We start from the raw sequence: 24,773 nt of genomic DNA on the forward strand, positions 1-24,773 counted from the left end.
GGTAAAACACAGCATCTTGGTATCTTGGTTAAGCCCACCAGTATGTTTTGGCCACATACAATTGAAAAGTAATTAAGGGGAAAACACATACGTCCCCAGCAAAACTACCCTGAGTAGACTTCTTCCCACACTCTATCCAACCCTGGTACTGAACTATCTAGGAAGAAATAAGCCCTGGAGGCATCAAGACTTCATAATAAGAATGACAGAATTTTTTCTTTTAATAAAACTTCGGTTTAATAATTCAGTTTAATTTATGCATGTAATAGTAAATAAAGTTAAGAAGCCTAGGACAAACACGGCACTGAGAGACAAATAGAAAAAAATCTTACATCCATTTAATACTGAGGGAAATACACTGGCAAAGTGAATGCTGCTTGAAACTGCTTTTCCTGCTGAAGACAGCTTGCCAAAAATAACATTTTAATGGATGGATACCATACATATATGATAATCATGAAAGTTGAGTACACTGAACATGACAGAAATGTACTGTGTACAAAAATTGTACAAAAATTGTACAAAAATTGGCTTTGCTCAACCATGGCATATTTATGTCACAAATCTACATATACATGAAGATAACCGCTATATGGGCTATAGTGAAGTAACAAGCCTTCTTTGGGTAAATATGATGTTTCTTTTTTTCCTTTTTGTTCTGCTGTTCAGTAGAAGAAGTCATCTCCTTTTAGAGCTGCAATAGTTCATTTTTATGTCAGGATCAAAGTTTCATTCCAAAGAGGTCTTCCTTTTCTCTTTCCATTTTTTTCCCTCAGAATTTCATTAAATTATTTATAGTTTTATGTTCTTCATTCACAAATGAATCAAGTACTTTTGCAGCTGAGATTACCCTAATAGAACACTTGCCCCAGATTTTTTTTTTCTTTTTTTTTTTTTTTTTTTTTTTTTTTTTTGTGGTAAATTAGTGTTGCCAGGAGTCTCTAGAAACTATCAAGTTTCCCCCAGCAGAGTTCCAAGGCATCTTAAGAAATGTTTTCCAAGTAATTAGTCACCAATCAAGGAAAGCCTATGACAGAAATCATTTTCAAAGTTAGCCGAAGGGAGAAACGTGGACAGTTCTGTGTTCAAATGACAGTTTTCAAGGAAAAAGAATATACTCAATGATGATGTTTTTGACTTTTCCTCACACTTCAAGAGATTGTTAGTGATGAGAGTACAGTTTAATTGAAACTTATTTTGGCAAAGTTTTTGTCCTATTCTCATGCAGTAATAGGATCCCACTGCATGTATTTTTGTTCAATTGTTTAGCAAATACTGTTATCTGTATCCAGCACTAAAAGGATCCTTTCCCTAATCATACTCCAGTCACACTGCAAGTCCAAACTTGCTCATTTTTACAAACTCATAGTGTAGCTACAGACCTTGGAGTGGACGTGTGTATGCTTAATCCAGCTGTTCTTCTTTTTCCTTTTCTAGTTCCTTCTGTTGTTCTGAGTCAGAAAATTAATGATAGGTAGAAAATCTTAGAAGATACTACTAAACTTTTTCAGATGAGTTCAGATGTAATTATCTAGTAATTCTGTATGTGTGTAGGAAATGTTCAAAGCTAAAGAATTTGCACCTGTGTTTTGAGAGCTAATTTTTTTATTCAGCAATGTCAACAACATATAGAGGTGAGAACGTAACGAAAAAGTATTATGAATAGAGAAAAACACCAAAGGACATACTGGCAGCACTGAGCAATTCATTTGTTCAGAACAAGGTTAGAAAATGTAAACAAATTTCTCCATCTAAATGTCTATGCACTGAGAGACCATAAAGTGAAAAAAACAAGCGCTAGGTGCTGGTCCACATCAATAGGTTTGTCTCCATTCTCCTGTCCTCCAATCTGACTAAGCATACTTCACATGCTATGTTAGACCTGTCAAAAGGAACTGCTTTTTGTGATTCTCAAAGACAGTTTCAACGAGTGCATAGAGATTGTGCAAAAGTCACCACTTAGTTATACCAACACGTTTCTTTGTAGACTTGGAGCTTTCATTAAAACCTGTTGGATTTTAATCCTTTGGGAACTTGTGGAGTTGTGTGGCATGTTCCTGGGATATGATCTGGGATTCTCTTTAGTTGTATTTTTTTTTTAATAATTGAATAAATTTGTAAAATAATATATAAAACATTTTGTTTATTCTGCCGTGTCTCAGTACTCTGAGTGATTTAAGGAGTTCAGAATCCCATGGGGATCGAGGATTAAAGAGTATTCTGTTCATCCAGGTTTTAATGAAAGACAAATTTAAAGGAGGAAAACATATCTTGTCTTCTTTTGTGGGAAGTTTTCTGTCAGGTACCTGCAGAGGATGCTAGATGAAAACCCTCCTTTTGACAGCGTCACTGTTCAAGCCCCCAAGTGTGTCGTGTTCCTCTTCCAACCTGCATGAAAAAAAAGCTATTGTTTAATGATGACCGCCTAGAGTGAGGGCAGTTAGTATGTGTCATCTTCCTCTGGTAGACTAGTATGTGACAGATTTACTATCACTCACTCATCAAGTACAAAATTAATATAAAACATTACATACAATATTTTGAAAAATTTTACTGATGATTTATCACTAGGAATATAGCTTGCTATGAGCAGCCAAGTGGAGACACTGTTTTCCTATTTGCAATTATGTCCAGACTATTCACTGCTATTTCTAGTCTATTATTTCTAATGATATTCTTTTACCCATCAATAAATTATTTCAGTGAACTATAAAAATAGTATATTCTATAATATCACTGTGATACTTTTGAAGTGGTTGGATTTTCAGGATGACTTTTTAAGAGCTTCACAGAAAATAAATAATACTGTTTAAAAGACAAGAAGGTCTCCATTTACAACAGAAATATAGGTCAGCTTCTGAAGCTTTTTATCTTTCTCAACTGTCAATTTCTCTGTCCTAGTTTTCTTTTTAATTAAGTCCACAGAATTTTCATCAATAAAGACAAGTTTAAAATAGTAGGAAAATTCTGGTTTTATTCCCCTAAGTCTGTTTGAGCACTCCCTTTTATTATTTTTCTTTCCTTTAACACCCTCTCCTTAATGATTCATGATATTTCAGTTTCTGCCTAGGTACTTAAAGTCATTACACATCTACAAGAACAAGGAACTCAGTAAAAACTAAGCAAAAAATTTTTTTTAAGCAAAAGAAATATTGAAACCACAGATCATTATATTGCACCTATGTTTTCAGAGTTCTGAGGTGTTTATAGGCTTGTCTTTATTCCAATACTAACAATGTCTACGTACTCATGCTTTCAAGCCCATCAGTCACTGTTTCCCTTTTCACAGCTTTCATAAGCTTTCATGTAATACCTCATCTACTTATACTTCTCACTGCTCTAGTTCAATGTACTCACTATACTGGCAGCTTTTCCAGGACCATATGGTATTTAAAAGATGGTTTCTGAGAAACTTAGAAGTCTCTAAACAAACACAACTAAACTGCATTTGGATGAGCTCTGTGTGCACACATAACGATCCTGTGGACTTGTTCCTGTGCACTCTTTCTCCATCAACTGCCCCAATTCCAATGTAAATGTCCCTTAGGAATCTGAAAATTATTCAGCACTTCTGAACGTTTTAGTTTCAAATTTAAACTCCAAATTTTATTCAGACAGGGTTTGGGTTGCATTATAGTTTCCCTTTACACTTCACACGAGAAACAGAAACACACTATACTGAAGAGATAAAAAATTAGACCTACAGATGAAAAGTAAAGCTGAAAGAGTCCAGCTGCTGAAACAGAGCATTAGGCTGGAGCACAGACATAGCCTCTTTTGTAGTTTATCTGATTTTAGAGTGCTGTTGATCTTGAACTGCTAAAATTCAGTGAAAAACATGTCAATTTTTCTTTCTAAACAGCTCTGCTGCATCTTGGCCACTGTATGTTGCAGCACTTCTGATATGTAAGGACTTCTTCCAAGGTTTTTTCTTTTTTAATACTTAAAAGCCTAAATTTTGAGTAGTGACCAGCTTCAAATATATCCATTTCGAAGCAATTTTAGCTTGAAAGATGGCCAGATTTATCAGTAATTTTTCTTGAGTTATTTGGCTAGATTTCTTTTTGACCTTTTCAATTAAAATAAATAGATTTTAAAATATAGGATTAAAGAGGTAGCAAACTGGTATTATACTTGTCTAGCAACTTGTGAATGAAACAGACATATAGGAAACTTGCTAATAGTCAATTGCAATTGCATTTAATGTAGCAGTTACGGACTTTCTTTTTAAAAAAATGGAAATGACTTAATGGTTTGTAAGAGGACATCTATCCCAGACCTTTAGCTGAAGTATGTTTTCTAGCTTGTATTTTTCTAATGAAGTATTCAGCAATGCTTCTCATACAAATGTGGATGCTCAGGTTGTATCAGCACTAATACAACTCATATCACTACGGTCTTCCCTTATCGAACCAGATAAACTTGAAGACACTGAACTTACCTATAATAACTAAGCTGTGAATAGTAGTAACTGCCAGAGACAAGCAAATTGTCAGAGGCAGTATAATGTCCAGTCAACATTAAGAGCACAGAAAAGGGTTTGGCACAGAACTTGACATTGTTTAGAATTTTTTAAATGAACCTAGAATTAAAAGACAGGCATTGGATCTGCTCTGCCTGAAATCCCTTTCCATTTTATGACAATTCCTTGTCATTTGCCACAAAGCTCAACAACAAGAGTCCAGGCAATGAGATGAATGAAATGTTCTTTGCCCTCCTAGTTAAGCACAGTTAACTGGAAAACTTAAAATTGATAAAACTGACTCCAATTATCTATAGAGCACATTTGACATCAACTGATCAGTGAGTCATGTTTAACCTGATTAAAGTTCAATCAGCTTTTGTTTAGAATTTTTACATCCAATTTAACAGTGTTAAATACATTAAATCACTATTTTTCTTCTGTCAGATAAATTAGAAAACATAATGGAACCATACAACCTGGTTTCCTGAAAGTGAAATGAAAATACAATACAAGATGCAATCTGATGTTCACTTTCCAATTAATAACTGGCTGCACTGCTGGTGTAGGTAACAGGGTTTTGGTTTCTACAGTCATGTGACCCTGTTTGAAAATTGGCAAATGATGGGGAAAGATGAGATCCACCTCACCAAGTGGGACATGCACCTCTTTTCTGGTAGATTGACCAGCCTGATAAATATGGGGAAAGGGAAGAATTATAGAGACAGAGTAGGCAGCAAAATGTGGCTCTAATTAGGACATCTCCAGTGGATGCACGCAGCCAGGGATGTACATGAGACATGATTATGCAGGATCCTTCTGCACCCCTCATGGGGAACCTGCATGCACAACTACCTCTCTGAAATGCCTGTACACCAATGCATGCAGCATGGGGAATAAGCAGAAGAACTAGAAATCTGTGTGCGGTCACAGGGCCACGATCTCATTACAATTATGGGGACATGGTGGGATAGCTTGCATGACTAGAATGCTATCATGGATGGCTATGTGCTTTTTAGGAAAAACAGGCCAGGAAGGTTAGGTGGTGGAGTTGCTCTTTATGTGAGAGAGCAACTGGAATGCATCGAGCTCTGCCTAGGAGTCGATGAAGAGCCAGTCAATAGCTTATATGTAAGGATTAAAGGACAGGCTAACATCGGCAGCTCCGCTGGGAGTGTTTACTACACCACCTCAGCATCTGCTGGAAAGACAACACAGCTAGACACGAACAGCCCAGGAGGTTCCTGCAAGGCATTGATGGTAACTTTCTGATACAGGTGGTGGAAGAGTCAATGAGGAGAGGACAGCTGCTGGATCTTGTACTAACAAAGAAGGACTAGTTGGAAATGTGAAGGTTGGAGGCAGCCTTTGCTGTTGTGACTGTGAGATTACCAGTAGAGTTCAGGATCCTGCGTGGAGGAAGCACAGAAGTAAGTAGGATCACAATTTTGGACTTCAGGAGAACAAATCTTGCCTTCTTCAGGAACCTTCTTGGAGGAATACCACGGGTTAGCATCCTAGAAAGAAAGGGGGAAGGGTCTAAGAGAGCAGGTTAATATTCAAGCTGTCCTTGACAGCCTTTGCCACATTAAACTCCAATGGCATCTTGGTCTTCCTAGCCGCATACCTAGATACTTGGACAATGTCCCTGTGTTTGCCCCAAGTATCCTGTCCCTGCTTCCACTTCTGCACACTTCCTTCTTTTGCTTGAATTTTGACAAAAGATCTTTGTTCATCCATGTATGTATTCTGCCCCCTTTGCTTGAAGAAGAGGATCTTTCTACTGCAACCAGTGTCGGAGATAGGGCAGCAGCAGTGATGGACTCTACCAGTAGTATTAGCTTCTAGAGCCAGTACGCTGAGCTTAGAAAGAACAGGTAAGAAGACGACATAGGTCATCACTACCTCTGCCCACAACATTCCAGTATTCACCTCATTCATAGTGTGTTTAAGGTTTGCTCACAGATACTCTTCCAAATCAGATGTGCTCTTCTACAATTCACTTTTAATAGAATAGCAAAGAAAGAATACCTGCATTTATGAAGTGTGTACAGATAGCCTGGGACTGAAGTCAGTACATAAATATGAAACGCATCCACTATTTATATTTGACCACAAGAAAAGCTGCTATCATACTAACATACACATAAATCAAAGGGTTGAAAAAAGTCATAAAAGATCTAAGATATTTCCTGACCTAGTCATAACAACAGCTCTTTCCTTTAAATGATCTGTTCCCATCTCTGATGCTAATCCACTCTCCCATCTGCTTTCCTAAATCTATTAAAAATATATTCATGTGAAATTTACAAATGCAGAACATCTGTTTCATTAAACATTACAACATAATTTAGAGCTCAACGAGCTACCAAACTCCAATAACTAGCTATATTTTACTGATAGCTGAATATTTCTTTGGCAATAAGATTCTGAAAACACCCAACCTGATCACATTAGGACCCCCAGAAATAAATACTCAGCAAACTGAGTATGATCAGATGATTAGACAAGGCAGCCATACTGCCACTTTCATGGAATCACAACTCAGTAAGGTTGGAAGGGACCTCCGGAGATCATCTAGTCCAACCTCTCCACTCAGCAGGGTCACCTACAGCATGTTAGACAGGGTTGCAAACAGGCAGGCCTTGAATATCTCCAGAGGAGACTCCACAACCTCTCTGGGCAACCTGTTCCAGTGCTTTCCTGTGGCTCCATACTGTAGGTCACAGCTAGTCTTGCTAACAGTTGACAGAACTTCTGGCATCAGTCATTTTTGAAGAATCAGATCTATCATGTAAGATAAAGCAACAATCAGTACCGTAAGCGAGTAACAGAACAGAATACTTTAAAAGCTTGTTTTCCTTCAGCTGGTTTCTCTAACCTACCTGTTTAACTTACAAAAGAAAAAAAGCATAAACTTATCTAAAAAAAGAAAATATAATAGAACAACAATGCCCTTCAGAAAACTCCACTCCCTGTTTGCATTGATTGCAGAAACAATTTAGAAACTGAACTGGAAAATAGTAAAACAGTGCTTAAATTAGACCTGTACTGCTCCACCTCAAGATTATTCAGAGAAGCTGGGATGTATCACTATGCTTTCCCACATATGAATGGTTATTTATGAGGGGCAGGAACTAACGCAATGCGTAAATAAGGAAACAAGATTTTTTTCATCATGTGATAAAGTTTATAATCACTCTCTGAGAAATACATATGATATATGAACAAGAAGAAAAAAAATAGGTTTACTAAACTTCGTTGCTACATATTAAGCAGAAGTCAGTAATTTTTATCAGGCATACACTGCCTGGAAGTGTTTCAATCATCTTACTATATTCTTTTACCGTATACTGTATTTTGTTCCTTGTGCGAAAGCTGCCTTCACAAACAGAAAAAGGCACAAAGATTTGACGTCTACAAGCTGCAAACTGAGTAGGTGCACTATATATTGATTTCAAAGCATCATATTAATAATGTACTAAGTCGTATGTATTTGAAAGTGTTGTGATCACTGCTTAGAAATCATGGCGTGAGTTGCAATTGCAGTAACTCTGAAAGTATTTCAGACTTAGGATGGCTGTAACAACAATACAGAAATGAAAAATACCTGTCATTCATTATCCTATTTCCATTAGTTGACTGCATCAACCAACAAATCCTATGCTAACAGACTTTCAAGAGTAAACACTAAGAAAGACACTAGTGCAGACACTAGTATCTCCCTCCTAAACATCTCCTCCCTCTTTTCTTCTAAACTTGTGAAGTTATTGGAAGGTCTTTCTCTTATTCCCTATTCTTTTCCCTTATTGACTTCACTAGGCTATGTAATTAGTCCTCTGTGTTTCTTTTACTGTTTTCATTTCTTCTCTTAAGCCTATAAAAGGGTCCATCAACAGAGCGCTTAAGACACTCCTGTAGATCCAGAGATGTAACACTAAGCTTTCTTACTCACCCGCAGTAGGAGCTATGACTGTTACAGTGTCCTTGTTTAACTGGGTAGGGAAGTCAAATTTGGTTATGTATCAACTCCAAGTGCCGTCCTGCACTCTCCTAGAAGCTATGCTCTGTCCATATTTATCTGGTTATCTGGTCCGGATTGTGGTGTAGAAAGCACAGCCAGAATCATATACAAATACTGCAAAGTAAGCCTGAAGTCCTGACTACTGCCAATGACTATGAGTAGATTGTTAGAATTATTTGATTACATCTGACCAAACTCTTGTGATCAGTCTGGACACTTACAAATGCTTCCAGCCAGCAGTTTCTCATTCATTTGCTCTTTTAGCTGGGGTAGATAACTAAAACACGTAAGAAAAGCAGCTCTGTCTTGTATTCTTGTTCAAACAAAACAGTCGTACTCAATCAAAAAACTTATTTCAAGACATTTTCTTAATGAAACAACAGATTTTAGTTCAGAAACATTCACAGGAACTTGGGAAGACAGCATGCATATGAAAGACAGAAGGATAAACAGGATCGAAGGAAAGAAGATTTTCTCTCTTACATTCACTCTGTGAGCTACAGTCACACTTATTTGCTTCCTGGCAATTCTTTAGGGCATTAGCTTCATGATACTTGGCTGCCAACTGGCATCTCACATTTTACAGGAAAGCTTTTTTTTTTTTTTTTTTTTTTTTTGTCTTTCAAAATCTTGGGTTAGGCTTATGAAGTCTACAACATATTACCATGAATGCTGCGGCAATGAGATTTTCTTCAACAAATCCATCTAATCTAGGGCGAATGAATAATGAGTTTGATTGTCCATTGAAGTTTCTTTCCTCATTTCTCATTCACAGATTCAGTTTTTGTCAGTAAGCTTTTAATGATCCCAAGGCCTCTGATAAAAAATAAACGCAGAAGACAGCACTGCTTTGAATCATGCTGTTCTTGTAATTTACGCTGCTGTGTGTCATAACGTGAACAAGCTGTACATTTTAACACCTAGGATGCACAAGAAATTCAGTAATTGTCTTTACTGTGATTACCGAAAAATATCGGCATACCTTTGCTTATACTGTAATAGAATATTGGGCTTATGTCTAGGCCTTACTGTGCTATGTAAACCCATCATCACGAACAGTACACCCTCTGCCCTAAAAAGAATTTGTATGTACAGCTGAATATTTTCATTTATTTCAGCGGTATGCTGAACTGTAAGTAAGAATATATGACTATTTACAAAACATAATCAACTATGATAACTCAAGGAAACTAAAGGGCAACTGAGGAATCCGAAATGTTTTTGCTTCTTCTTGGGTACAAAACACTTGAAATGAAAAATCATCCATATTCATCCATATTTTGTTTGAAAACAAGACTTTTAATGTCTAAGGTGTTTCTAACACAGCTAGAAGTCCCATGAAAAAATTAAAGCAATGACACAATCCTAATTCTTAGAAGAAAACTATAGTCTACTGGACTACCTTTTAGGTTTACAGAATATATGCAGCCTGGTCTAACAACTAGATTCAGAATATCAGATTTGGTAACATAAAACAAACATAAACAACTATAGATATTGATACAAGTATATACATATATTTCTCTGCAAGCTCAAGTAACAATACTAGTATATTTTCTTATATAGCAAGTGTCTAGAAATAGCACCTGTGCACTTCAGTGCTGTTGAAGAAAAGCTTTTTTAAAATATTTTAAATAGGAATGTTTATGTCCCAATGCTTTTCAGAGAAAATTTACTCTGTTAGAACACAGCTGTAAATTTTCTCCCCAATACTATAAATTTCTCCTAAATGCTTACTGGTTTATAATAATTATTATTCTTGTGTGCCAACATTAAACTTTTAAAAGTTTTATTTGGGAACTATTTGGAGAAACTCATCTTTTTTACGGCCTCATAAATAGCTCTGATGAAACGCACAGAGGTTCATCATCTGCCTGATGCGAATACAAATGTTACTATGTACTTTCTCACTTACCAGGAGCAAGCAAAGGCTTTCATGTCTCAAGTGATCAGCTAATACTAACCACCGCAGCAGTGCAAAGTGATGCACCACCACCGTAACTGGTAACTGTCATTCAAGTATTGTGCATCATTTACTCAAAGGAGTCCAAGCTGCTGTAGAAAGAGGAAAAAAGAGAAAAGCACACTGTGCTGGTTTGTGAAAATATATACACAATGCTCTGTATTTTAGGATTTTATTTTCAGTTTGCCAGTTTAAAAAGCGTCCTTCCCCGAAGCCTGGGAGGACCGTTTCGCTTCCCCGCCACTTATGAACCGGATCCAACCGGCATTGCGGCACCAGGGGCATGTGGTGGCAGCCCTCCATAAAAGGAAAGCATCCTGATTACGAGCTTTGATTGGTTGGAAGCATCCGGAACGCAGAGGAAAGTCCATAAGGACTTCCTAGCGGGGGGGGGGGGGGGGGAGTGGGGAGTGCAGCTCAGGTGGGTGGCACAGGCACAGGCTGTGGCAGGCGTTGTGGTGCAGCCTGCCCATGCAGCGATGGGGAGGGGGAAGTTGGGGGTTTGCACTGAAACAGCCTAAACTAGGGTCCTGCATCAAAGAATAAGTAAAGAATGGCAAAATAGAAGCTGGGCTGCAGGCATGGCAAGTGCTGGCTGGCCTGAGATACATTTCTGAGAAAATGTAAGGCTAAAAAATTCAGAATAGTAACTTTTTTTTATACATGCGTGTGTATGTACATATATATGTTTTATATATATATGCAGTATGTGTAGTCTATAAAAAATTGTAATACATGTGCAAAATCCAGTCCCTTTTCAGCTTAGCAAGGGGCTGCCAGTCCCCCGATGATGCCCAGAGCTGGGGCTACTCCATAGGATGGTGGGACGGCCTTGGCTGTGTGTCTTGTTCTGTGGGTACCCCTGCTGCTACTGGCTCCTGGGACCACATAGACCTTACGGTGCCCTGGCACAATGCAACCTTAGAAAAGCCTTGCATTGGTTTAACTGAGTTAAAAAAAAAACAAAGGGATTTTTTGCACTTTTGATAACTCAGAATACCAGACGGAGATGGATAGCTAATTTGAAGGACTGTCACAGAATTACCTTGATGGCTAAGACAGCCGTAATCTCTCCTTAACATTATTGCAAAGCAGTGGGGTGTCTGCTCCAGGACGTGCAATATCTTAGTAGTCATATAGCCCTGAAATTTCCCTTTTGTACAGGTCAGGAGTAGTTTATGTATGAGGAGAGCTGGGGAATTGGGTACATGTTTAGCAGTTTAGATACATTGTTGGTATTATATATACACGTATACATGTGTATTTTTGTTGTTCCCAAATCATACTATTAAGGGCTGAGCATGGCAATCCCGTCTTAGAAACATGTATCACTTAAAAGTGGTTCAAGGAGGTGGGAGAAAAGAATACAAACCAAAAAGTGCTCAGAATGCACTAAGACATGAAACTGAGTATCTTATTTTTGTTAATGCTACCAATGTAAATTTTATTTAGTGTATTATTTTAAATGTTAAAGCTGTGAATTTGATCAAAGTGACTTTCTTGAGAGCAGATTCTAGATTTTAATTTTTGCACTTTTTCTTGAAAAATAAAACATAATGGAAGAACTTGGGATCACATGTAAGCCTTTTTTTTTTTTTTTTTTTTTTTTTTTTTTTTTTTTGCATTTCATGCAAGTTGGTCATGATTTTAGTTTAAATTATTTCATTACCCAGTTGTCCTGTATTTTCAATGACTGTGGATATTATCCACAAACATTGTGCTAAGAATTCTTTCTTAAAAATAGTATGTAGTACGATGTTAGAAGTTAGGCATCTGCAAGTCCAGATGATGTAGATGACTGTGGATGATAAGAGAAAGCACATCAGAAACCTGATTTGCAAGTGTGAAAGATTTTTCTTAGTTGATGATAGTATACGTCTTGTTTGCATTAGCAAAGTAACAAGGATAATGACTGTAGTTGTCTTTGTATTTATTATATATCTAAAAACTTCAAAATATTCCTTGTTAGAGATGCACTAATGGCAGTGCAATCAGCTGTACAGTACCAGATGTACAGAACTGAACAATCCAGTTTTATTAATTTCCGACAATATAAAGCATCTGAAATTTAGTTTGATTGGTTGGCTGAGTCAAACTTTGTCTTCTTCACGATTCTTGGCATGCTTGCACAGGTATATGTCGGTGTCACAGCACTTGATACACAACTTTGAAAACCACGTGCTGAGGCTTAGGTTACGTATTCTGATACGATTCACACATTCAACACAAGGGGGGAAAAACTCTCCACTGAAGCACAGTTATTTCACATTTTAATTTTCAAGTATTTCACAATCACTTTGCATATTTAAAGTGGTTAGGGTTGTCAAATAGAGAAACAAAGTGAAACACCTTTACAGCTGATCTGTCATCCCACAAGGTTTAGCAAGCCATGGAAGTGAGATGTGCTGTTACATAGCAGTGAATCAACAAAGGATTGGAGACTGCAACTACTACAGATGGATGTTTCCTTTTAAAGCGTGGCCCTGACCCATCAACAGCATCTTTTTATGTAATATATTAGATAGTTAGAGCTAAAATAAAAAATGGAGAGGAAGAAAAAGAGTGGTTTAGATAAAGGCTCTCCTTTATCTAGTGCAAAAAGTGCAAAATACTTTGATTTAATACAGTTACTATTGTTTATCCAGAGAATGGGCAGGAATAAAAGGCACTTGAATAAGAAAAGATATATAGGGAAAAAAAAAAAAAAAAAAGAAAAAGAAAAAGAAGACATGTCAAGAGACCAGTTTGGCTGGGGAGGAAAATCAATGATGGAGTTCCAATGCAGAAAGGCAGCACAAGAGGAAGAAATTGTGAAATGTTGCAGAAATACACAGAGATGGTAACAGGAAGGCACAGCCTCAAATGGAGCTGAGGCTGGCAGCGGAGGTAATGACAAAAGAGCGAGCTTTTATCAGTACATTAGCAGTAGCAGTGGTAAGGCAGACTCAAACAAGATTTGCCAGGAATTCATGCTTAGGGAAAGGATTCAAGAAGGAGGAGAATGATCATTGGTGGATAAGCGTTACGTCAGGAATTACTTACACAAACTTGAGCTATAGAAAACTAAAAGGCTAGCCCCCAAGGTCCAGTCTAATGTCTTTGAAAGATCATAGGGACTGAGGAAGATAAACAATGTTGCAAAAGCAAATACTGCACCTGTAGTCCAAGAAGATGAAAAGGACAAGGCACACCAGCCTCCCAGTGAAGCCTGTGAAAATCATGGAGTAAATTTTCTTAGAGCACATTACTTGGCACTTGAGGGAAAAAGCAATGAAGAGTAGTCAGTATTGATGTATTCAGGATAAAAATTGATTCATATAGCTAGTTATCTTCTGTGATAGTTTACTGCATTTGCACTTCATAGCATTTTCTTCAGTAAGACTTCTAACATTCTCTCCCACAATTTTCTTGGCATGTTACAGTCTGGATAGCTGGACAACCATGTGGATTAATTCATGGTCTGCCAGTCAGACTCAGAGGGTGGTCATTAATGGATTATACCTGCTTGAAATTTGGTGCCAAGTGAGGTCCTGCAGGATCTATTTTGGAACCTGTCCTCCCTATCAGCAATGTGAGTGAGAAGTACACGCTTTTCTGTCAAGTTTACAGTAGACAAAAAGATGAGTCACAGATTTACAGAACGGTTGAGGTTGAAAGCGATCTCTGGAGCTCATCTAGTTCAAATGCTTTCCTGAAGCAGTCACCTAGAGCACATTACACAACATCGCATCTAGGCAGGTTTTGAAGGTCTCCACAGAAGGAGACTCCACAAGCTCTCTGTGCAACCTGTTCCAGTGCTCTGTAACTCTCACAGTAAAGAAATTCCTCCTCATATTCAGGTGGAACTTCAGTGTTTCAGTTTGTGCCCATTGCCATTGTGTCCTGTTGCTTTCCACCACTGAGGAGTCCGGCCCCATCCTCTTGACCCCCTGCCTTCTCTAGGCTAAACAGGCCCAGCTCTCACAGTCTTTCCTCATAAGGGAGACGCCCCAGTTCTCTAATCATCTTTGTAGCTGTCCACTGGACTCTCTAGTAATGCTGGATTTGCCCTGTACACGGGAGCCCAGGATGGGACACAGTACTCCAGATATGGCTTCACCAGGAATGAGTAGAGGGGCAGGATCACCTCCCAGGACCTGATGACATCTCAGGATACTATTCGCCTTCTTGGCTGCAAGGGCACATTCTTGGTCTACAGTTAACTTGCCCACCTGGACACTCAGGTACTTCTCTGCAGAGCTGTTTTCCAGCAGGTCAGCCCCCAGCTTCTACTGGTGCGTGGGGTTATTTCTCTCTAGGTGCGGGACCCTGCACTTGCCCTTGTTGAACTTGATGAGGTTCCTCTCCCCTCAGCACTCAGCCTGTCGAGGTCTCTCTGAAAGACAGCACAGCCTTCTGATGTATTACCACTCCTTCCAGAGTCAAGGGGAGGACTGTCACTCCAAGGGCTCTGGGCAGGTGGAAAGAGCGCACATGATCTCTTCAACATTGTGTAGACAAAAAGCTGCCCTGCCTGGGAATGGCAGAGTCTGGGCAGCAGCAACAGCTGGAGCTATGGAGCTGAGAGCAGTTCTACAGAGAAGCCCTGCCTCTGGTAGCAGTGAGCAGAGCAGGAGCCAGCAATGTGCTGTGCAGCCTCAAAGGCAGCAGGATTCTTGCTGTTGTGAGCAGGGGCATAGCCCCAGTGGGAGGGAAGAGCACGAATGATCTCTGGTCCATGCTAGCGACAGTGCTGCTGGATACCTGGTTTGGACCCACAGTGCAGGAAGAACATCAAAAAACTGGAGCAGGTTCGGGGCAGATCACTGAGATGGTCAGGGGATCAAGCCCTTGTTTATGAGGCAGAAATGATTCATTTTAGGAGAACAATTTCCTTCTTCTTCACTATTAATTTTCTCATTTTTGTTTTTTTCTTTTCAAAAGTCATGCCTGCTCTACTGACCGACCAAATAATGACAAAATTTAACCTCAGTAACCTTTGTAAACTGTAAGATTTTCCTCTATCAGAACAATCCCTCAAGCATGTTATACATGCCTGTAGAGAGAGATTTTGGTGAGGGAGCAGAAACATCCAAGTTTTTGGATCAAGAAAGCCTCAGGCTGCTCTTTCGACTTGGAGGAAAATTGTGTGTTCCTTACCATCACTGTGTAGGGCATTGGTATGAGTTGTTTTGTTTCTCACTGTGAAGTGGGCAGGTCCCCTCCAGTACCCAGACAAAACCAAAGGACTTAGAAAAATGTTGTGGTTAGGAGCTGCAACCCTCATAAGCGTGTCATCTGTACTGCAGGAAAACTGTGCTGTCAATCATAAGTGTGGCACTTGCCTTTCCTGCAGAGGCACATCTGCATCAGCTCCACTTCCAACGCATCTATCTCTTCCAGCACAACCACCAGGACTATCAGCTGTGTTTTCATTACACTGAGCTCGGTCTCCAACACTTCTCTGTCCACCAGTATCACTGCTCCCCATTCCGTAACAAAGGCAGCAGCAGTGGGCACGGGCATTCTGACATTGTCCCAACAAGCGGGCATTTTTGGCTTCAGACATGCTTCAAATCTCATGAACCTGTTTTCTGCCTGTGGGAGATCTGGTCCCCTCAATGAGATCCCCTTTTGCTTTGGATATGTTATTCTTCCCACAAGGAAAAGACAATGCTCTGACTGTGGTACTGGTGAGCCCCACTACCCGCACCACAATCCATTCTGGATGGACAGAAAGCTGTGGCCTTTCTTAGGGGTCGGTACTGAGACTGGTTTTCTTGGGTGTCCTCCTTAGTGACTTGTAGTCCTCCTGCAAGTTGGCAGGCAGAGAGGGGGCCTGGAGGGAACTGATCAGCCTGGGGCAGAGCAGCTCTTCAGAGAGACCTGGTGAGATTGGGCTGACAGCAGTGTAATGGTGTTTACAAATGGCCACTGGGCGAAGCCTGGGCCATGGAATGTGCTCTCCACCTACACTAGGACAGACTGGGGCATGCTGGCCAGGCAGCAGCTCTACAGAAAAGTCGCTGGCAGTCCTGGGGGGAACACCTTGGCCACAAGGCAGCAGCGTGCCTGGGCAGCAAAGAATGGCCCTCGCAGCCTGGCTACTTTAGCATACAGGCGATCAGTGCAGGGAGGCAAGCTTATTCCAAGGTTACTCCACATCAACAAGTCAGGGTTGCTCATTTGCACAGTCTGATATCCATGCTCGTCCAGCCAATTCTCTACAATTCCCCCGTTTTTCTTTTGAGCAACCCAAACTTGTTTAAGAGCCTTGGAGAACATCTGCTTAACACAACTAAAAGTAATACAGAGGAATACACCCAGCAAGCACAGCACAACTGCTATCCGCAATAGTTCTTTGATCAAACTTAACAACCATTGAGGCAAAGGGCCAAACAAACCCTGTAGCCATCCATCCAACAGTCCCTGCTCTTGTTGTATTTTCTTCATATGATCTTGTAGCCACCGAATCTTTTTGTGGATAGATTCACTGTGATCTGACAGGTTCAAGCAACACATTCCCTCAAAGTCCTCACAACCATGTCCTTGTGCCAATAGTAAAAAATCAATTGTTATAGAATGGTTTATGTTTAGGGATTGATTACAATTTTGAACGCTAAATGGCTTAAAATACTCGATCGTAAAAGTGGGAACTCCTACCAGACACGTCCAAATCTGCTTTTGCCATTGGTATGTGAATTGCATCGGGCTCCTGGCCGGTGATGGCCACCAGCCTATCCCGTCCTTTTCTAATCACTTCCCCTACTTGCTCCAGGCCCGTAACAATACTACGCCACTGCATGATGACTGCACACACTGAGGTCGCAGATAACAATACAACAAGCCTATATGGCTCGTCTTCAAACCAACGAGATGCCCATCGTGTTGTAACTAAATCTGTTAAGTTCTGTAAACAAGTCTGTTGTGTTGTACACAAATGGACAGGTAGCTGGATCCGAACCCTTTAATAAGGGACGAAGAGGCTCCAGCTCCTCGTTTTGAATGCCTACTACGGCCCTAACCCATTGTAAATCTCCCATAAGTTTCTGTGCATCCCGTAGGGTGTGGACGGCAGTCGTCAGTGTAACCTTTTGTGGTCTGACCATAGTATGGTCATGTAATGTGCCATCCCAAATATTTCCATGGACTGGTAACCTGTATCTTTTCTGGAGCAACCTGTAATCCTCTGGCCAGTAACGTATCATGCAAATATTTGCTTTGATCGTGTGAAAAGGGAGCAGCCTGGGCTACTAAAATGTCATCCATATAATGATAAATGATTGCTTGTGGCCATGCTTGACGGATGGGCTGCAAGGCGGCCGCTACAAATAACTGACACATAGTGGGGCTGTTACGCATCCCTTGAGGGAGCACGATCCATTCAAATCTCTGACTCGGAGCGGCCTTATTAAGCGCCGGAAGGGAAAAGGCAAATCGAGGTGTATCATGCGGGTGAAGTGGAATTGTGAAAAAACAGTCCTTAAGATCTACAATCAAAATGTGCCATTCACATGGAATCATTGTAGGTGCTGGCAGCCCTGGCTGCAGCGCCCCCATTGGCAGCATTTGCTCGTTTACCTTTCTTAGGTCATGTAACAAAAGCCACTTCCCTGATTTCTTTGGAATAACAAATATAGGTGTGTTCCAAGGGCTTGTCGAAGGTTGAATATGCCTGACGCATAACTGTTCAGCAACTAATTCATGCACCCGTTGCAACCGTTCCTGTGTCAGCGGCCACTGCTCCACCCACACTGGTTCATTAGTGAGCCAAGTGAGCTTCAGGGGTGTCGGCTGCTTCACAGCGGCCGCTTCAGGGGTTGGTAAAACAACTCCCCATTGTGTGAGGCACTCCCGTCCCACCAACCCATTGACCCCTTCAGGTAGTGGCAGGATAGTAAGGAGTACCAGGGCCCTGCGTTGATCAAGGATCAGCTCTGCAGGCTGCAAAGTTACCGTGGCTTGAGCTGATCCCCCCACACCTGCAATTGCATCCGGAGATGGACAAACTGGCCAGAGTCTGGGCCAAACCGTGGCCGACATGATTGTAACATCAGCTCCTGTGTCCAACAGCAGGCGAACGTACCGCTGCTCACCGGCATAATTTACCTGCACCGAGACCGTCGGTCTACGGTTCATGTTTAGAGTTAGACAAGCCAGCGGGTCTGTACTTCCAAACCCAGCATTTCCCCGCTGGGCAACTCTCGAAGGTGAGCAGGATTGGTCAATTCTGCCAATAACTGTGGAAATAGGACTATCTGGGCAATTTTACTTCCCTTTGGTATAAAAATGGGAGGAGTTAGAGTATATGCTACTATCCAAACTTCACCTGTATAATCAGCATCAAGAACCCCAGGGCATACAATGATACCCTTCAAGCTGGCCGATGAGCAGCCTAACAAAAGGCCTCCCACTCGATCAGGCGGCTTGTGCCACCCTGTTGGAATTTTCTGTGGCCTGGTGTCAATCAGGGTGATTTCTACTGCTGTTGCCAGGTCGCATCCTAAGCTCCCAGCAGTGGCTGGAGTCCCCCAACCACCGGAGCTGGAGGAGGGGTTATTGTTGTCTGCGCGCGACCCCCCTTCGCGCTCTGCAAGCCGTTTCCCAACTGTCAACACGCAGCAGAGGCAAGAGTGTTGCTTTGACAGTTCTCACACCACACTTGTGCCTCCCTGCATTGTTTCCGGGTGTGGCCCTGTTTCCCACAGCGGAAGCAAGCCCCAAAGCTACGAGGCCTCTTCTGCTGGGCTGGGCCCTGTAAGGCGGCGGCAAGTGCCCGTGTCTGCTGTGCCACTGCTTCCGCAAGCGATTTGCTTTGCTGTTTAACAGCAGCGGCGACCGCCTCAGATACAAACGCAGCTTGCTGCTGGAGGCCAGAATTAGCCACTCTCTCCAGCATCTCAGAGAGCGTGGCACTCCTAGGCAAGGTGCTTAGCAACATTTTCGTTTTCGCATTCGCATTCTCAGACGCAAAAGCATGCAACAGCTGATCCTTGACCTTGACCCCGATCTCGTGAGATGCCTCAGTAGACGCCACAAGCTTGTTGACAAAGGAGTCAAAGGGCTCCTGGACTCCTTGACGCAATGTAGCCCAACTAGGTGGCCTCTTTTCCATCGGCACCCTCCACAGCACGTTTTTAGCTGCTTCGGCAGAGGCGTTGTGGAAATCCGCCGGAAACTGCAGTTGTTGAGCAGTGGCAGCGTAAATTCCTTTGCCCATCAGCGTACCTAAGGTGACATCTCACAGAGGATCAGTTTGTGGCCTCAGCGTGTTGACCACCTTGCGACAGCCCTCCTCCCAATATCGTTCCCACAGGAGAAACTGCGCCGGGGTCAACACCAGTTTTGCCACCGAAACACAGTCATCTGGTGTCATGACATTTGATGCAAACAAATACGTAATCATTTGTTGTGACAGCTCTCCGTGTAATCCATAGGTAGCGACTGTATTGCAAATTTGCTGCATCAACTTCCACTCGAAGGGGTGATACCTAGCATTGGCTTGACCACCTGTTCTAGTTAGATTCCCGGGGGCCAAACATCCGGTTTGGCCAGCCAGCACACACTCACACACACATGCACAGACACTCTTCAGTAGCAAGCAGTTTGTTAGTAGATACTTACAAACAGACTGACCCAATGGTAATCTTGAGAAGGACCACCTCAGTGCTTGTCCCAATCGTCTGCATGGTGAGAGGGAGAATCGGCAGGCACAATCTTTTCGGGCGTCCCCGAGGAGGCAACGTGGTCCTCTGTGGTGTAGCAGCCTCACCCTCCTTCGGAAAACTCCGGCATTTATGATTACTTGCAGTAGGCGGGAGTCCCGGCACCTGGGGCCAGCAAGTGCGGGGAGTCTAGCCCAACTCCGCCCCGGTTGCATAACCGGGCTATGATACTGCACACGCGTGCAGACTTATTTTGGGGGCCACATTTGGCTTTGGGGGTCGCTATTTCACTACTCTTCAGCTTCTGACCTTCATGTTGACTGCTTCTCATGGTGATTCTGTGGCTATATGTGACCAACTGCTGCTCTTTCTCACAGATTTCCAGGACCTTGTTAGTTACTTGTTTGTATCCCGCTTAACACAGCGGTATTGTTCTAGGCACTAAAAAGCTACAGCACTAGACTATTCTCACCAAGTAGCAGGTGGTACAGATACAAAAGTTGCAACATGGACCATTCCCATCAAGTATCACGTAGCACGGATACACCACCTGCATTCGTAATAGTCACAGGGAAGGTGGAGGGAGGACAGCCACTCACCCTCCAAAAGGGCATCGCGGATCACCCCCGACCACTGATATTGTGTATTCAAGGGCTTTAACTGCACTCCGCCAGAAGAGATAACAAGCACATCACCCACTTCTCCGGCTTGCAAATTGCTCATGCGCCGAGTAACTTCCTCCAACAGATGGTCTGAAGGCCGAGGCCCCGAGCGGCACGACCGCGGCGGAGGAGGGGGGTCAAGGAAGTGGTCCTCCTCCTCAGTTTCTGCATGCGCACTCCTTGCCCCAGCTGTTTTCCCTTCATTATCACTATTCTCGTTCTGTGGCAGAGACAGCGCAGAGGGACAGCAACAAGGGCCCCCTTGGCTTTCGTCCAAATGAGAAGTCTGCCCCTCCTGCTCTGCCTGGCTCTGAGCTGCTTTTTTCCTAATCTCCGCTGCACTCTCAGCCACAGGAATCTCCATTCCTCCTGCAGAGGACAGACTCGCAAAAAGCCATGAGGGAGTAACTGCGGGAGAGGTTTCTGAGGGGCGATCCCCCAGCATTGCCGATGCAGCACATGCGACCCTAAATACCAAAGTGGGGTCACTTAAATGTCCATGCTCCCTAGCCCACTCACAGAGGGCAAATAATTTCTTAGTAGAGACGGGCGCCTCTCGCTTAGCGAGAAATGCCGTCAATAACTGTATCGCCACTTCTCATTCCATCTCTATGGCAAGGATCAGCGGTCTTACCGGCACTCTGAGGGCAGCTGTACGAATTCCTCTTTAGAGCGCACACGGCCTTTCCTCCAGCTCTCATAGAAAGCAGGTTCACTTATGTCTTCAGGGTCCCTGTTCGGGCGCCACTTGTCGGAGGCGGGCTTGCGGAATCATAAGACAACTCAATATGAGCTAGCAATATGATCCGTTTATTTCAGCAACTTAACCTGCTTATATACCATCATATGCTGTTCACACGCTCAAGCATCCCACTGGCTATATCTAATTGGCTTACTACTATAGTTCACGCACAAAGCTCTCTGCTATTGGCTATCCACATATTCGCTGTCCCGTCTCGCTAATCTCTTCATCCTGTTTTTACATAGCATTCATACTTTTTACCTCATTACTTGCCCATCAAGGTGTCTCCAAGGTTACTCCACATCAACAAGTCAGGGTTGCTCATTTGCACGGCCTGATATCCATGCTCGTCCAGCCAATTCTCTACAAGCGCTGGCTGCTGGCTGCCTGCCATCCACACTCCAACCAGGCTCTTGGCTTTCAGCCCAGCTGGTCACTGACTGTCACTTCCCAGATACTCCTGCCCTGGTGGGAAGTAGCAGGTCCAGCTGTCTACCACTCTGCAAAGCCCAGCCAGCACCAGCACCAGTACACTAGCCACTAAATGCTGCACACAGCTGTGGGATGGCTTGCCTTGCCTACTGCCTTGCCTCGCCTTCTAGCATCTTTCAGGTCACAGTGACAGGACCACAGGGCTGGCACTGATGTCTCCTGTGACTTCAGGTGTGCAACAGCCCCGTGGATAGCCTTCTGGGGAGAGATGTCCTTGGTCCTCATTCACTAGACATTTTGCAGCCCCAGCTCCTCCACTTTCTCTCAAAGCTGCCGTGTTGTAACACACAGCATCTAGGAGAGGGAAGGCTCATGCTGCACATGCACTGCATGCTACTGCAGCCTCCTCCAAAGCGGATGACCAGTGAGTGCTCACTACACTCCACCCTTGCTGCCTCTGTGCTACCTTTGCCTGCTCTTGCTGCTGACGCAGCTGCTTCTTCAGTTGGTCAGAGCACTCTTTCTCCTGCAGGACGCAGGGCATATGCTGCAGGGAGTGGGGCTGGCAGTTGGGCAGCCCCCTCCCTGTCCAGCCGCAGGGCTCTGGCCCCTCACAAGTGCCCGGCCCTGGGCTGCAGGCTGGGCTGACAATGGACAAGGCCAGCAAGGGGCAGGCACAGAGCCTGATCCCCGGTGCCAGTGCCTTCCCCACATCCATCATTGTCAAAGGCTGTGGGGTGCACCAGCCCCAGTGCTGGCATCCCACCACGCACACTGCCAGCAGCACTCTGCCTCTGCCTGGTACCTCATCCAGCTCCTGCAGCCTCACGACTCACTCCTCCTGGGCTACCTGCAAGTGCCTCTGCAGGAGAGCAGAGGAGAGGAAAAGGAGCACCCAGCAGGCAGTGTGTCTCCCATGAGAACTTATTTTTCTGGCGGCAGATGTCAGGCCCTGTATGCCCCTGGCTGCCCTTGGCACCCAGCTCCATTCCGCTGCTGCCGCTTGCAGCCGATTTCCCTCTGGCACTCAGCTCTGTGGGCTTCATAGGACCGACAGAGGCCCCCAGCCTAGCTCACTTCCACCTGTGGTAGCAGCTCTTCCGGGCCATGCAGCTCCTGGTGGCTGGTGCTGCACCACTGTTTGAGGACATAGTTCTCACTGTACAGTAGCTCCTGCTTCTTGAAGAAGGTGCAGAGCAGGGCTGCAGAGCAAGGCAAAGAAGGCCCAGAGTAGGCCCTCAGTGCGAGCAGCTTCAGCCCCCCACAGCAGCAGTTCTCTGCAGTTGCCAAACACTGCAGCAGTTTCCTGCAGTGGCTCCTGCTCCAGTTGCTCCTCTCCTGGCTTTGCTCCAGTTGCTCCCCCCGCCTGCTCAGCTTAGCAAGCCCTTTGGGCTCCTGGGCCGCCTTTCTGGGCTTCTGCAACCTGCAGCAGTGGGGCACCATCAGATTTGCCCTGCATCAGCTGTACTACCAGCTTCCCCTTCCTCTCTCACCCTTTATAACCTAGCTTCCCCAGCCTCCTGCATGTGCACTGAGCAACATTAAGATCACCCCACATGACCACTTGTTCCATTAAGTGGGCATTTGTGTCCTGCAGCACCTCATACTTCTCTTTCAGTGTCTCCAGGAGATGCAGGAGCTCTCACTTCTCTGTGCTCACATGCTGCAGGGCCAGATAAAAAAAATGGTGCATTTCCGTCAATCGGGCTGCACTCTGGGAGCCTGCATTGCATGAGGGGGAAATGGCTCATGTGCTTGCCTATAAAGGGATTTTCACACAGTCACTACCCTCCCCAGCTGGAACAGTCAAGCTCATGTACTTGCGTGTGCTCAAAATGATGTGTTTCTCCATGGAAGTGCAATGAACACGCACTCTGCTCCTGCACAGTTGTGGCCAGGACATGTGTGTGCACACTGCTACACCCCTTGCCCATGGGCAGGCATTTTCTAGTTGTGGCCCTGGCAGCTCCCCACATCCTATGACCCCCACTCCGTAGTGGAGCCTGAATGTCCCTGATGCAGCTCACCTCTTCAAGGGCCCATGGTCAGCCCCAGCAGGCAGGGCAAGAGGAAGCACAGGCAGTGGCAGCTATGATGATGGGCAAAGGGAGCTGCTCTTAGCCTCAGCGCACCAGCTGCAGCTCTTTGCTTGCTCGATCCCCTGCGCATCACATATGCATTTGGCAGAAGTCTGGGTGCAAGGCAGCTGGGCAAGACTCTGCAGCCACCTGGGGAAAAGGAGTGGTGCCACGTGGTCACAACAGCTCGAGCCTGTCCTGACTGATGTGCACTGACAAAGGGGTGCCCTGTGTCCCCCAGCAGGCTCCCGTGTCTTTGTGCTCCAACAGTCAGCTCCCCAGGCAGGGAGACATGAGGAGAAAGCCCAGGGGAGCCCCTTCAGCCTCCAGACTTCATGTGCAACAGTCAAGCTGGCCTTAGCTGACAGGGCTGTCGGTGAGATTGGGGATCTGTGGAAACAGAGGTGGACTGGCCTTTGCCAGTGCTTGTGTCCTGGTAACAACCGATTACGTTACAGGCTTGAGATGATCAGAAAGAAGGAGATGCACCAATAGAAAGCTTTATTAGTAACCACTATGAGATGAATATGAAGGAAATAATACGGTAATATGACAGAAAACCACAAATTAGGAGCACACAGAATTTTTGCTTAGTAGAAAGCTCTCAAATTATCCTACTTAAAGGAGTAAAAAAGCAAAACCACTGACAATCTCACTGAGATTGCTCCTGCAATTCTGCCCTGACAGAATAAAGAGTCACAAAGATATCCCCATTAACCAATGGTCAAATATTAGGTGTCTGAAATGCCACATGCATCCTGGGTAT

The 24,773-nt window shown here is 43.6% G+C and overlaps 1 long non-coding RNA gene across 1 annotated transcript; it reads right to left on the reverse strand.

Moving 5' to 3' along the window:
• Positions 1-931: 931 nt before the first annotated feature.
• LOC134153732 (uncharacterized) lies at positions 932-21,569 on the reverse strand. Its single transcript, XR_009961211.1, has 3 exons — positions 21,390-21,569; positions 5,855-5,979; positions 932-2,388 (listed from the first exon to the last, which is right to left on the reverse strand). It is a non-coding gene; the product is annotated as an uncharacterized LOC134153732 (long non-coding RNA).
• Between the last annotated feature and the right edge of the window lie 3,204 nt (positions 21,570-24,773).

Source organism: Rhea pennata, chromosome Z (genome assembly GCF_028389875.1).
Source record: "Rhea pennata isolate bPtePen1 chromosome Z, bPtePen1.pri, whole genome shotgun sequence".
Taxonomy (NCBI): Eukaryota; Metazoa; Chordata; class Aves; order Rheiformes; family Rheidae; genus Rhea; species Rhea pennata.